Here is a 12,967-nt window from a genome sequence, read left to right on the forward strand (position 1 = left end):
TTTTTTCCTTTCTGACATTTTCACTGAATTTCAAGTTTATCTTAGCAGAAAATAGCAAGTATAAAGTTATCATAAAACTGAACAACTGCAGCAAGATCAGATTCCTAGACACTATGAAATAACTAAATCTGTAATAATTGGAGCATTAATTCAGTGACTAGTTCCAGACGTCAGCCACATTTCCAATTTACTATTTCTATGGTACAGTAGTGGTGCTATGACATGATAGCAGAATTTTAAGAGGCATTTAGACAGGCCCATGAACATGCAGGCAGGTGGGATTATTTCATTTGGCATCATGGTCGGCACCGACATCGTGGGCCGAAGGTACTGTACAGTTCGATGTTCTATGCATGGAATGAAGAGGACTTTATAAAATGAATGAACTACAGGGAAAAAAAACAGGATAATTTACCAAGAAAGTGAAGATTTCTAACTAAATAATCCTCCAATGAAAATCTAAAAATGCTGGAATAAATATAAAATTGCTGGAGACTCAGCAGGTCAGGTAGCATTTCGTGTCAAAAACCTTTCATCAGAACTGGGTATGAGAGAAAATAACTTGGGTTTGAGTTATTTTTGCAGTTAATTATATTAACACAAGTTAAAGTTTGATGACTAATATTGTTCCTCATTCATCATCATGTAGCTTTTATGTAGACTTTTATGCAACTTCCTCAGTTGAGCAATGAGAAAAAGTTTTGAAATGTTTCTGTGTTCATAAACCTCAGTTAACCTTCAGATATTACAAGCTCAGAGTTATTCATTTCATATCCCGTGTTCATGGTGCTAATCAGAGCATTTGATGTTCAAGGAATGTGTCAATGGTGCTTCAATGGTGCTTAATATCTAATATGACAGCATAACCTAAACTAGATATCACTTATTTTGACCCATGTGCATGTCCTCAATATTCTTCAAGATGAACTGAGAAGTATTTAATCAGACAAAGCTAGACACAAATCATTAAACTGCTTAATTTCACAGACAGCAAGTCAATGTACAGACAAAACAAATTTTATTGACTTCAGTTCTGTCCTTGAAAATGAGGAAATAATGAAACCGAATTCCTTGTCATTTTCCATAAGTAATTTTATAATTTTTGCTGTACCCTTCCTTCCAGAGAATTACTGATATGTAATTTTTTTTTTTACAGTGTTTTAGCTCCAGACTCAAACCTGGCTGGTTGTGCTTCTTAAAACTTTATTATCTTAATTTTTTTTTGCCTCTTTGTTAATTCTGATCCTGGATTTTTCAACATCTAAATAAATTCAACACTTCCCAACCCACACAATGGTTGTGAGGTGTGAAACCAATTGTGAACATTAGTGGGAGAATTACACAAAATGCTGGAGGAACTGTGGGTCAGGCAGCATTTATGGAAGGAAATAAGACAGTCGACATTTCAGGTCAAAACCCTTCAATAGGACTATTAAGGGTAAGGGTGATGAACTTAAAATCGGTGCACGGAACTATGATGTTGTGGCCATTTATAGAGACTTGGTTGAGAGAGGAGCAGGATGAATGCTTAATTGTCCAGTGTTTTGGTGTTTTAGAAATGATAGAGAGGGAAGTAAAAGAGTGGAGGGGGAGTTGCACTATTAATTGGGGACAATATCACAGCTGCACTCAGAAGGGACATAATGGAGGGCTCATCCACTGAGTCTATATGGGTAGAACTCAAAAATAAGAAAGATGCAATCACTCTGATGGGATAATACAACAGACCCCCAACAGCCACCAGGACATTGAGGAACAGATATGCAGGCAAATTAGGGAAAGGTGTAAAAACAACAGGGTTGTTGTCGTGGGTGACTTCAACTTCTGTAGTATAGACTGGGACCTCCTTAGTGCAAGAGGTTTACACGGGGCAGAATTTGTTATGTGCATCCAGGGGGGGTTTCTTAAATCAGTATGTAGATAGTCCAACTAGAGGGGCACCATGGCGGACCTGATATTGGGAAGTGAGCCTGGCGAGGTGACTGACCTTTCAGTGGGAGAATATTTAAGGAACAGTGATTGCAACTCCTTAAGTTTGAAGATAGCTATGAATAAGGCTAAGTATGGACCTTGCAGGAGAGTGTTAAATTGGGGCAAGAATTAGGGAGAGTTAATTAGGAACAGCTGTTTTTGGGCTAGTCCACATCTGACATGTGGAGGGTGTTTAAAGATCAACTGCACAGGGTACAGGACAGGTATGTTCCAGTACAAAGGAAGAACAAGGATGGCAAGATAAGGGAACCTTGGATGTCGAGAGAGGTGGTGAATTTAGTCAAGAAGTGTATGTAAGGTTTAAGAAGCTAAAATCAAGCGGAGCCCTTGATTATAAAGAAGCCAGAAAAGAACTCGAGAAGGGAATTAGGAAAGCTTGGAGGAGCCATAAAGTCCTTGGCATGTAGGATTGAGGAGAATCCCAAGGCATTCTATACGTACATTAAGAGTAAGTGGATAACCAGGGAGAGGGTAGGACCACTTAAGGATAAAGGAGGGAACTTATGCTTGGAGGCAGAGGATGTGGGTGAGGTCCTAAATGAGTACTTTGCATCGGTATTTATGAAGAAGGACATGGAGGATAGTGAGATCAGAGTGAAGCATTCTAATATAGTGGGCATTTTAAGATAAATAAAGAGGTAGTGTTGGGTTTCTTGAAGAATGTTAAGGTGCATAAGTCCCCAGAGCCTGATGGGGTATGCTCGGGCTATTGAGAGAGGCAAGAGATGAGATTGCTGGGGCCTTCAAGACCTTTGTGTCCTCTCTAGCCACAGTTGATGCCCAGGAGGCTTGGCGAATAGCTAATGTTGTTCCATTGTTCAAGAAAGGAAATAGGGATAATCCTGGAAACTACAGACCCAGGAGTCTTGCATCAGTAGTAGAGAAGCTATTGGAGAGGATTCTTTGGGATAGGATTTATGAGCATTTGGAAAACCTTGGCCTTATTAGGGACAGTCAGCATAGCTTTCTGCGGGGTAAGTCATGTATTACCAACTTGATTGAGTTTTTCGGGGAGGCAATGAAGATACAGCTGTGGATGTCTGCATGGATTATAGTAAGGTGTTTGACAAGGTCCCTCATGGTAGGCTCACCCAGAAGATTCAGGTGCATGGGATCAATGCTGACTTGGCCGTTTGGATTCAGAATTGGCTTGCCCATAGAAGTTAGAGGGTAGTGGTCGATGGTTCTTATTCTGGCTGGAGGTCTGTGACTAGTGGTGTTCTGCAGCAATCCGTATGAGACCTCTGCTGTTTGTGATATGTATATAAATGACTTGGATGAAAATATGGGTGGGTGAGTTCACAGATGATACAAAGATTGGTGGCATTGTGGATAGTGTAGAAGATTGCCAAGAGATACAGCGGGATATACTGTAGATCAGTTGCAGACATGGGTGGAGAAATAGCAGATGGAGTTTAATCTGGCCAAGTGTGAGCTGTTGCACTTTGGGAGATCAAATGTAAAAGGACAGTACACTGTTAATGGCAAGACCCTTAACAGTGTTGATGTACAGAGGGACCTTGGGTCCAAGTCCATAGCTCCCTGAAAGTGGCCACACAGGTTGATAGGGTAGTAAAGAATCTATGGCATGCTTGCCTTTACTAGTCGAGCATTGAGTTCAAGAGTCCAGAAGTTATACTGCAGCTTTATAAAAATTTGGTTAGACCACATCTCAGTATTGTATTCAATTCTGGTTGCCCCATTTATAGGAAGGATGTGGAGGCTTTGGAGAAGGTGCAGAAGAGGTTTACCAGGATGCTGCCTAGATTAGAGGGCATATGCTATGAGGAGAGGTTAGACAGGCTTGGGTTATTTTCTCTGAAGCAGCAGAGGCTGAGGGGAGACCTGATAGTAGTTTATATGATTATGAGAGGCATGGATAGTGTAGACAGCTGGTATCTTTTTTCTGGGGCAGAAATGTCTCATGCTGGAGGACATGCATTTAAGGTGAGGGGGATAAGTTCAAAGGAGATGTGCAAGGCAAGTTTTTTTTACGCAGAATGATAGGTGCCTGGAATGTTCTACCAGGGTGATAATTGAAGCTTTCAAGAGGCTCTTAGATAGGCACATGAATGTGCAGAGAAGTGACGGATATTGGACATTGTGTAGGCAGAAGGGATTAGTTTAGTTGGGCATTTAATTACTAATTTCATTAGTTCAGCACAACATTGTGGGCCAAAGGGCCTGTTCCTGTGCTGTACAGTTCTATGCTTGTTCTAGACACTTTGGAATTTCCTGAATTCATGAATGGTGTTATGTAAATGCAATTAATTTAAACATAAATGTATGATTTATGCAGGTTAAGATTTCTTTTACATAGAAATGGAAACTGCTTTTCACTTTTGAACCTGTGCATCATTTAGGATTTTGTATTAGCCACATTTGTAATTATTGCACATGTCTCAGGACTAGGTATGATGAGAGAGTTTCATCCTAGTAGCAAATTTGTGAGATCATAAACTGCAAAAACAAAATATTGTAAATGCTGGAAATATTCAGCAGATCAGGTAGCATCTGTGGAAAGAGAAAAATGGAGTTAACATTCAGGTTGATCTTTCTCTTTTCACAGATACTGTCTGACCTGCTCAGTATTCCCAGAATTTTCAGTTTCCATTTTAAAAATGGCCAGTTTCTGTACTAACACTGTTCTGATGAAAGGTTATTGACCTGAAGCATTTACCCTTTTCTCTGTGCAGATGTTGCCATACTTCTTAAGTATTTTCAAATATTAAGCATCTGCAGTTTATGCTTTTCCCATCACTGTCATATTACAAGCTATTGCCATCATATGTCTTAAAGAAACCATAATTTTATCATTTATGTTGTGATTCAAGTTGCTTAAAATTGTAGGCATTGTGTAAGGAGTACTTTAACGTTATCTTAAAATTAATTTTCAAGCAAATTAAGAGGTGTGTAATGTGTAAATCAATGCTGTTCAGCACTTCCCAGAATGTGATGAATCTTAGATTGGACAATTCCAAATCAGCTATCTGGCCAGTTTTAATCAGTAATTCAAATGTAGTATGGGTTATGAAAGATGGACTTCAGCATGCAAAATTTTGACAATTCTTTGATACCATAAGATTATTCAAATGTGATGTGAAGTGATGCTGAGTGTATGTCCCAAGGCCAATAAGTAAGCACTTCACATGGCTGAAATGAGAGCTTTTTGGGCTTCTATAAGGGAGTAAAGGCCAGTGTTCAAATTGAATCAACAGCTGTGTTCAACAGAATCCAATGAACCATTTATGGTATTAAAGTTCTGTGACATTTTTCAATAGTATTTTTCAAATGCAATTAACTTATAACAATCATCAAATAAAGTAAATCAAAAAATAGATGTTTGTGTAGTCAAAAAATGTAAAATCTTCTCTGTGTAGCAGTTACCAAGAACAACCAAAATGCTATGGTACATAACTAAATGCATGAGATGATCCAAACTGAAGCACTAAAAATAAGAATAATGTGCTGAGTTCAGCATACTAATGTGATAGATCTAAAATAGATTCAGACATTAATGGCACCAATGACATCTCCTGGTTTTGGACTATTAAACCATAGAGGAAAGGTTAGAGAAATTCATTTTTAAAATATGAAAATGATTAAAAGAACATTAAATGATCCATTATTTTTGGAATAAACATTCACTTTGCGTGGCTTTGTTGATTCTAAAAAGAAATAAAATGTCATCTTTCTTGCTGTAATTAAACCTGACCTTGTTCTTTCTGCTTGTTTTCCTTTTTTTTTCTCACTCCCTGTTACCATCTCAATAGTCTTCACAATTATTAGCGTGGCGAAGTTAGTAGTTTTCTGAGCCCTGAGTCATGGGTTATTTGACTCAGTAATAACATGACCTAGTTGGTATAATTCTTGACTCTGGGTCAGAAAAGTGTTGGGGGTTCAAACCCTGCCGTAAATTTCAGAAATAAATGAATACTTCATTTAACTGCAATTGAAGCACGAAATTGTCAAAGGTGCCATCTTTTGAATGAGTTATTAACCTTTGGCATCACTGCCTACTCTGGAAAATGCAGTAGATCTTGCCACAATTTTAAAAAGAACAGGGATTTTTTTCTTATAACCTCACCAACACCACTGAATAAACTTGAAATCGACTGTTTATGTAATACTATCATACAGGTATTCTATTATCATGTAATCTGCAGTTCATTGGTTGCACACATATGTTGCCCTTTGTTTGACATGCATATCTGCACCTAAAAGTCTACAGGATTTTTTCAGTTGTGTTGAAAATTTTTGCAATGTTCATTGTGGTTCAAGCCTGGGAATGGGGTAAGCTGCTTCCCAACAAAAGTGATTCTGCAACAGCAATTATGCTTTAAGTTAACTAAGTACTTAATTGCATCTCAATTCAAGGATGTTCATAATACTAATGCTATAAACAAAATTTTAACAGCAACTGAAAAAATAAGCAAACATTTTCTTTAAGACATTGTAGTGTCATGCAGAAAACTCATTACTAAAGCTGTGTAGTTCCTGTTCATTCACTGCTTTCCCCACTTCCTTGATCTTGTCTATTCCGATAACCACACCCTATTACAGCATAAAGATCTACAAGAGTTTATGCACAAGATAAATGCGGAGGAAGTATCCTCCATGCCCAGTGGAATTTGCTACAATACTCTGGCTAGCTGCATCAGCCTACATCCACCAACAGATCATTTTGCAGGAATAAAGAGATGGCTTAGGCATACTCTCCTACTTTGGATAGCACTTCCTGTTTCTCAGCTCACTCACGCACATCAGCGTTTTCATTTTGTCTCAAAGAAAACCAGAGGTTCAGTCTATAATCCCAGCTTTCATTTGGGGATGAAAGAGGGATGTAGGCAGGTGGGGTGGGGAGGGGGGTGGGGGTGGAATATGGGCAGAAAATGATTCTGACTGGCAACAAGATCCAGGAAGCTTGGATTTCCCCAAAACATTTCCATAGAATTAGTCAGTCTCCCATTCCTTTCAGTTGTAAGCAGCAGCAAGCTAGCAGTAATACAACATAAGGAATGATCTGCAGTATTAGGCTATGTCATGGGAAGGGACTGGAGTGGTTCAAACACAAAAAGGAAGTCTAATATCTTGTGAATAAAACACAAAAAGCTGGAAATGTTCAGCGAGTCCAATAACACCTGTGACAAGAGAAACAGAGCCTCAAGTTACTAGGTTTTCATCAGAACAGGCCTGAACTTTCTTCTGGGGGCCTGCTCCATGCCCATCAAAAACAAAGAGAAAAGCTTGTACTTTTGTGCCTCTGATGTCATGGAGCCTGATCTACACATTTTTCCAGTCTTCCATAGATACTCAGAGTAGCAGGCTAAAATCAGAATCAAGCCTTACTGCTTTAGGGACAATTTTAACTTGTTCCCAGCAGGTTATTTTTAGATTAGTTTATGGGATGTGTGTGTTGTTGGCAAGGCCTGCATTTATGACCCATCTCATTGTCCTCGAGAAGTTGGTAGTGAGTAAGCATCTGCAGTCCAACTGGAGATGGTATATGATCAGTGCTATAAAAAAAAATGCCAGAGGGACACTGGGTAAGGGAACATCTCTGGAGGGAAATGGATAGTTGACATTTCAGGTCAAAGTCCTTCAATATGGACTGGACTTTAATCAGTGCTTGGATTTAAACTCACGGAACCAGAGGTTTAGAATTACCGAGGTTTAAAGTTGTTCCTTGGGTAATTAATAGTGTATAGTGACCAATTCACAAGACAGATCAAAGCTTTTTATAGCAGTGTTTCAATGTGTGTTTTTCATTACAAGCATTGCTCCTTTTCTGTGTTTTTTGTCTTTCCAGAAGTTTGGTTGGTTTTGCCTTATTTTATCTTCATTTTACATCTTTTCCCTTCTATGGTTTCACATTCCAGATCATTTTTATTATCTTCCAGTATTAATTACTTTAAAATTTTAGGAATTTTACAGGAGAGTGTAACCAGCGATGGTGATATCTGATGGGCTATCCATTAGACATCCCGCCTGATACCTGTTTTTGTAGGAGTTGCTGAAATCACATGTTTTATACTTTTGCCAACATAAGAATTATCCTTACCTTCCAAAAGCTTTTTAAGTTCAATACCAGGCTTCATTTTTGTTTGTTCTTGTGCAAATAAAGCGAATGAAATGCAGTTACATTATTTTGTTTTCAATTTAAACAAAGAAGAAATACACATGTTTTTAATGTTTTCTTTCTATTTCCCACTGCATGGTTGCAGTCCAAACTGTAAATGAACAGATATTTCATGTTAGTTGGTATGACTCGTAATTCACATTTAAATTTATCACCAGTGAGGATAAAATGCATGAATTTAGTAATCTCTTCAGTGGTTTATGGGGAAAAAAATTAGTAACTGTGCCCCTAGCATATCAGAATATGTGTGCTTTCTAGATGGGAATAGAGTGACAATAAGACCACTTCCAAATCTATCCTAAGCTGTCTGGAATTGTGAGAACATGTGGTTATTGCCCCTACCCATGTGGATTTAACTGAAGTGCCCAAAGGAATATTGATCTTTAGGGGCATCCAGAAATAACATTTGAGTAATGGCTTGATTCTGACTTAACGGCTAAAATCTGTTAAGCTCATCACTGATCCAAGTTTAGACCTCTATTTTTAACTATTTTAAAGCCAAGAGGTGAGGCCATTGCTCTCCAATATTATTGACGTATGATTATTTGCAGTAGAGAAACAAGCTAATAGTTGGGAATCTGCACAAGGTGTTTAACTGCACTTTGGGGGAATAATGATCCCTTTCCACCTGTTCTGAAAGTCACTTACTTCTCTGAAATGCAGCATCCCAAAGCAGTCAAAAATCTAAAGCCTTCACCGAGCATTATTTAATATTTAATTTATGTTCTTGTGAGCACAGGCCCCTGGCACTGAGTGCAAAAAAAAAAATTTGAAACATTTGCTCTGGGACGAGGGAAATGGGATTTTTTAAAAAATATGAATCCTTTGACATTTGATTGATCGTACTATGTAAACTAGTGATTTTGAAAAATTGCTTCAAATAAATATTAAAAGACTGTTATCTTTTTAGTTATATACAGCTTTATCTCGAGAATAACTTGTAAATGGCAAAATAAGCTGAGAGACATAATATCCCTATGTCTGCGGCAGATACTATTTTGAGTCTCGGGTTGAGAATTTTTATGTTGGTATTGGGCAAGACAGCTGCTGGTGTCTGTAGTTGTAGCCACAACAACAAAGATATCATTTTCTGTAAAACATTTAAAAAAAAGCTGCTTCAGTTTTAATATTCATTGTCCTAAGCTTTCTGTAAATAATAGTCAGGTTGTGGGCTTCCTTGGCAATGTCAGCTCTTAATGCCTGTCTCCATAACCATATAGATTTAAGCTGCAAATCTGAAAACTAAAATACTGTAAATACTCAGCAGGTTAGGGCAGCATCTGTGGAAAGAGAAACAGAATTAATGTTTCATGTCAATGATCTTTCATCAGAACTGTGGAAATTTAAGAAACGGGCATGTTTTCAGCTGCAACAAACAGAAGGATGGGGGTGGATATAGGGGAGATCAAAGGAAATGTGTGCGATAGGGTGGAGACCTAGAGTTATAACGGAGCTGCTTGCTGGACCATTGCAGATGCAGTATAGATTTACCATGTTGCTTTGGGACGGTCTTGCATTTTTGGTCAAAGTTACCTCAAGCTCAGATAAGTTTTTACAGCAGCTATCTGATCAGTTTTACTAATGTCAGATTTTTATGTAAATTATCTCAAATTCTCAATTGGCCTTACTTGGGTATAAAATGGCATTGTCTGCTTTTTTTAAAAAGTGCAAATCTCTTTATTGCTGCTCCAGTTAAATAACCGCTACACTACACACCTTATTCCTGGTATGGTTTGGTGGGGGTCCATTACTTGTATTTTAAAAAAATAGGAAGTCCTAGGGTATTTTGTTCTATTACTCTAGTGGTTTTCCCAGCATTCCCAACATGGTATTTATTTGGTGTGTTTTCTCTATATATCTCCATGCTCATCACCAGTCTGAGTGCAAATTTCTTATCATGCATCAGTGGATCTAGCTTTATTCTTTTTAATCTTCCATTCTCTATAGTGGTCTTGAAATCATAATCAAAGTGAGTGAGGGTAAGCTGTAATTAAGGTTTGTCATTTTCAAGTTTTAGAGCCTTAAATCTTTGGGGGTGGGGTGGGGGGGGCGGTGGGAAATTGCAATAAGCTAAGCCTAGCTGAACTATGGTTAAAATGTGCACAATTATTATTGGATAATTAATTATTAAATTAAGCCTCTTTTATTTTAAATATTTGCCCTTTGATCTTGAATCTTTCTGCAGACCAGGTGGACAACTTTTGTCTGGCATCATTACAGTTTAACAGAACATAAGTTCTTTCTGGTCTATATGACATTTGATGTCTTGCTGAATGTTTCACTTGTGGGGGTGGGTTCCATGTACCTGGCACAATAAACAATGCCACAAGTGGTGAGAGATGATTCTTTTTCTCTTCCCGTGTAATGTAATGGAAATAATTAGTATTGAATATATTAGTTGGATGATCAGGGGAAAAATATAACTTTCCTTTAATGGTATTCATCTATTGGGAAGTCTGAAGGACCAAAAATTGCTATGTTGGAGCCTTAGTGAGAATAAGCACTAGATTGTATGTCTGTAAAGATGGCCACAAATTTTATTCCCTCTTTCAATGAAATTGGTGGCTTCTAGAGCTGTTTATGATAGCTTCCCTAATCATTCCCAACTATGTGCATTATTGATGCATTTTTAAAAGGCATTGTCATAAAGGGAACATCCACTTTGATTGCATGTGATTTTCACTAAAGATTCCACATAATTATAGCCATAGCAGAATGAAAACTACCCCATTCTGTTTTCTGTTGCTGTGTTGGAAGCTTTAGCTGTGGAGGTTGACAAGGGGAGGGACATCTGTATACCAGGTGACAAGAAGATATCCAGTCAAACTCTCCGGCACAAGAAAATTAGTGTGGAATATCAGGTGATTATTTATGGTATTGCCCAGAATATGATTGTAATACCAAAGCTGTTTGATGCCCTTGTAGATTAGTTAAGGCAAACCTCCATTTTGGCACACTTTCTTACTTGTTGGGTAAGCTCCCACATTGTAACACAAAGCAGGTTATCAGAGAAGGATACCATTCATCCAGGTGCTGCCCCAAATTAGAGTGGGTGATACATGTGGGTAGATCTTGTGTCTAAAGCCTAGGGCCTACCATGCTTCACTTACATTTCAACTTTAACATGATGCATGATGAATGAGCTAATGTTAGACAGGAGCTGATCTTCCAATCTCTGCTTTTGCATGTCACTACATTGCCAACTTTGCTATGTAAGCTCCAGGCTCTACCTTGCATTTAGGGAACAGAAGAAGAATTATGGGGCTAAATGTCTTTAAGTAGGTTATAAAGGCTTGATTATATTCCTTTGAATTTGGAGTGGATAAATTGAGATAAAATTAGAGTGGACTAGTTGAGATGGCCGAAACGTTGGTGCAGGGGGCAGGGTTTCGGATTTGTGGATCATTGGGATCTCTTCTGGGGAAAGTATGACCTGTACGAAAGGGACGGGTTACACCTGAACTCAAGAGGGACCAATATCCTTGCAGACGGGTTTGCTAGAGCTGTTGGGGAGGGTTTAAACTAGGTTGGTAGTGGGATGGGAACCAGAATGTTAGGTCAAATGACGGAGCAGTTGGTGTAAAGGTAGATGTAATGTGCAGAGAGACTGTGAGGAAGGATAGGCAGTGGGTAGGGCATAAATGCAGTCAGTTGGATGGGTTGAAATGTCTTTACTTTAATGCGAGAAGTATTGAGAATTAGGGTGATGAACTTAAAGCATGGATCAGTACATGGAATTACTATGTTGTGGCCATTACAGAGACTTGGCTGTTGCAAGGGCAGGATTGGCTGCTTGATGTTCCGGGGTTTAGATGTTTCGAAAGAGATAGGAAGGGAGGTAAAAGGGGTGGGGGGAGTGGCATTGCTAATCAGGGATAGTATCACAGCTGCAGAAAGGGAGGATGTTGTGGAGGGATCATCCACTGAGTCAGTGTGGGTGGAAGTCAGAAACAGGAATGGAGCGATCACTCTATTGGGAGTATTCTGTAGCACCACCAACCCCCCCCCCCCCCCCCCCCCCAAATAGCCACTGGGACATTGAGGAGCAGATAAGAAGGCAGATTTTGGAAAGGTGCAAAAATAACAGGGTTGTTGTCATGGGTGACTTCAACTTTCCCAATATTGATTGGCACCTCCTTAGTGGAAAAGGTTTAGATGGGGTAGCATGTGTTAGGTGTGTACAGGAAGGATTGCTGACACAGTATGTGGACAGGCCGACTAGAGGAGAGGCCATTCTGGATGTCGAACTAGGCAATGAGCCTGGACAGATGACAGACCTGTCAGTGGGCGAGCCTTTCAGAGGTAGTGAATACAACTCCCTGACCTTTTGCATAGCCATGGACAAGGATAGGAGCAGATGATTTTGGAAACTATTTAACTGGGGGGAGGGCTAATCATTGATTGTATTGGGCAGGAACTTGGTAGCTTAAATTGGGAACAGATGTTCTTGGAAATGCACAGCAGAAATGTGGAGATTGTTTAGTGACCACTTGCATGGGGTTCTGGATAGGTTTGTCCCACTGAGACAGGGAAAGGATAGTAGGGTGGAGGAACCATGGTTGACGAGAGGTGGAACATTTAGTCAAAAGGAAGAAGGAAGCATACTTGAGCTTTAGGAAGCAAAAAATCAGGAATCAAAAAATTGAGAATTATAAGGTAGCTAGGAAGGAGCTTAAGAAGGAATTTAGGAGAGCTCAAAGGGGACGTGAGAAGGGCTTGGCAAGTAGGATTAAGAAAAACCCCAAGGTGTTTTACATGTATGTGAAGAACAGAAGTATGACCAGAGTGAGGGTAGGACCACTCAGGGATAAAGGGAGAAACATGTGCCTGGAGGCA

Source organism: Pristis pectinata, chromosome 1 (genome assembly GCF_009764475.1).
Source record: "Pristis pectinata isolate sPriPec2 chromosome 1, sPriPec2.1.pri, whole genome shotgun sequence".
Taxonomy (NCBI): domain Eukaryota; kingdom Metazoa; phylum Chordata; class Chondrichthyes; order Rhinopristiformes; family Pristidae; genus Pristis; species Pristis pectinata.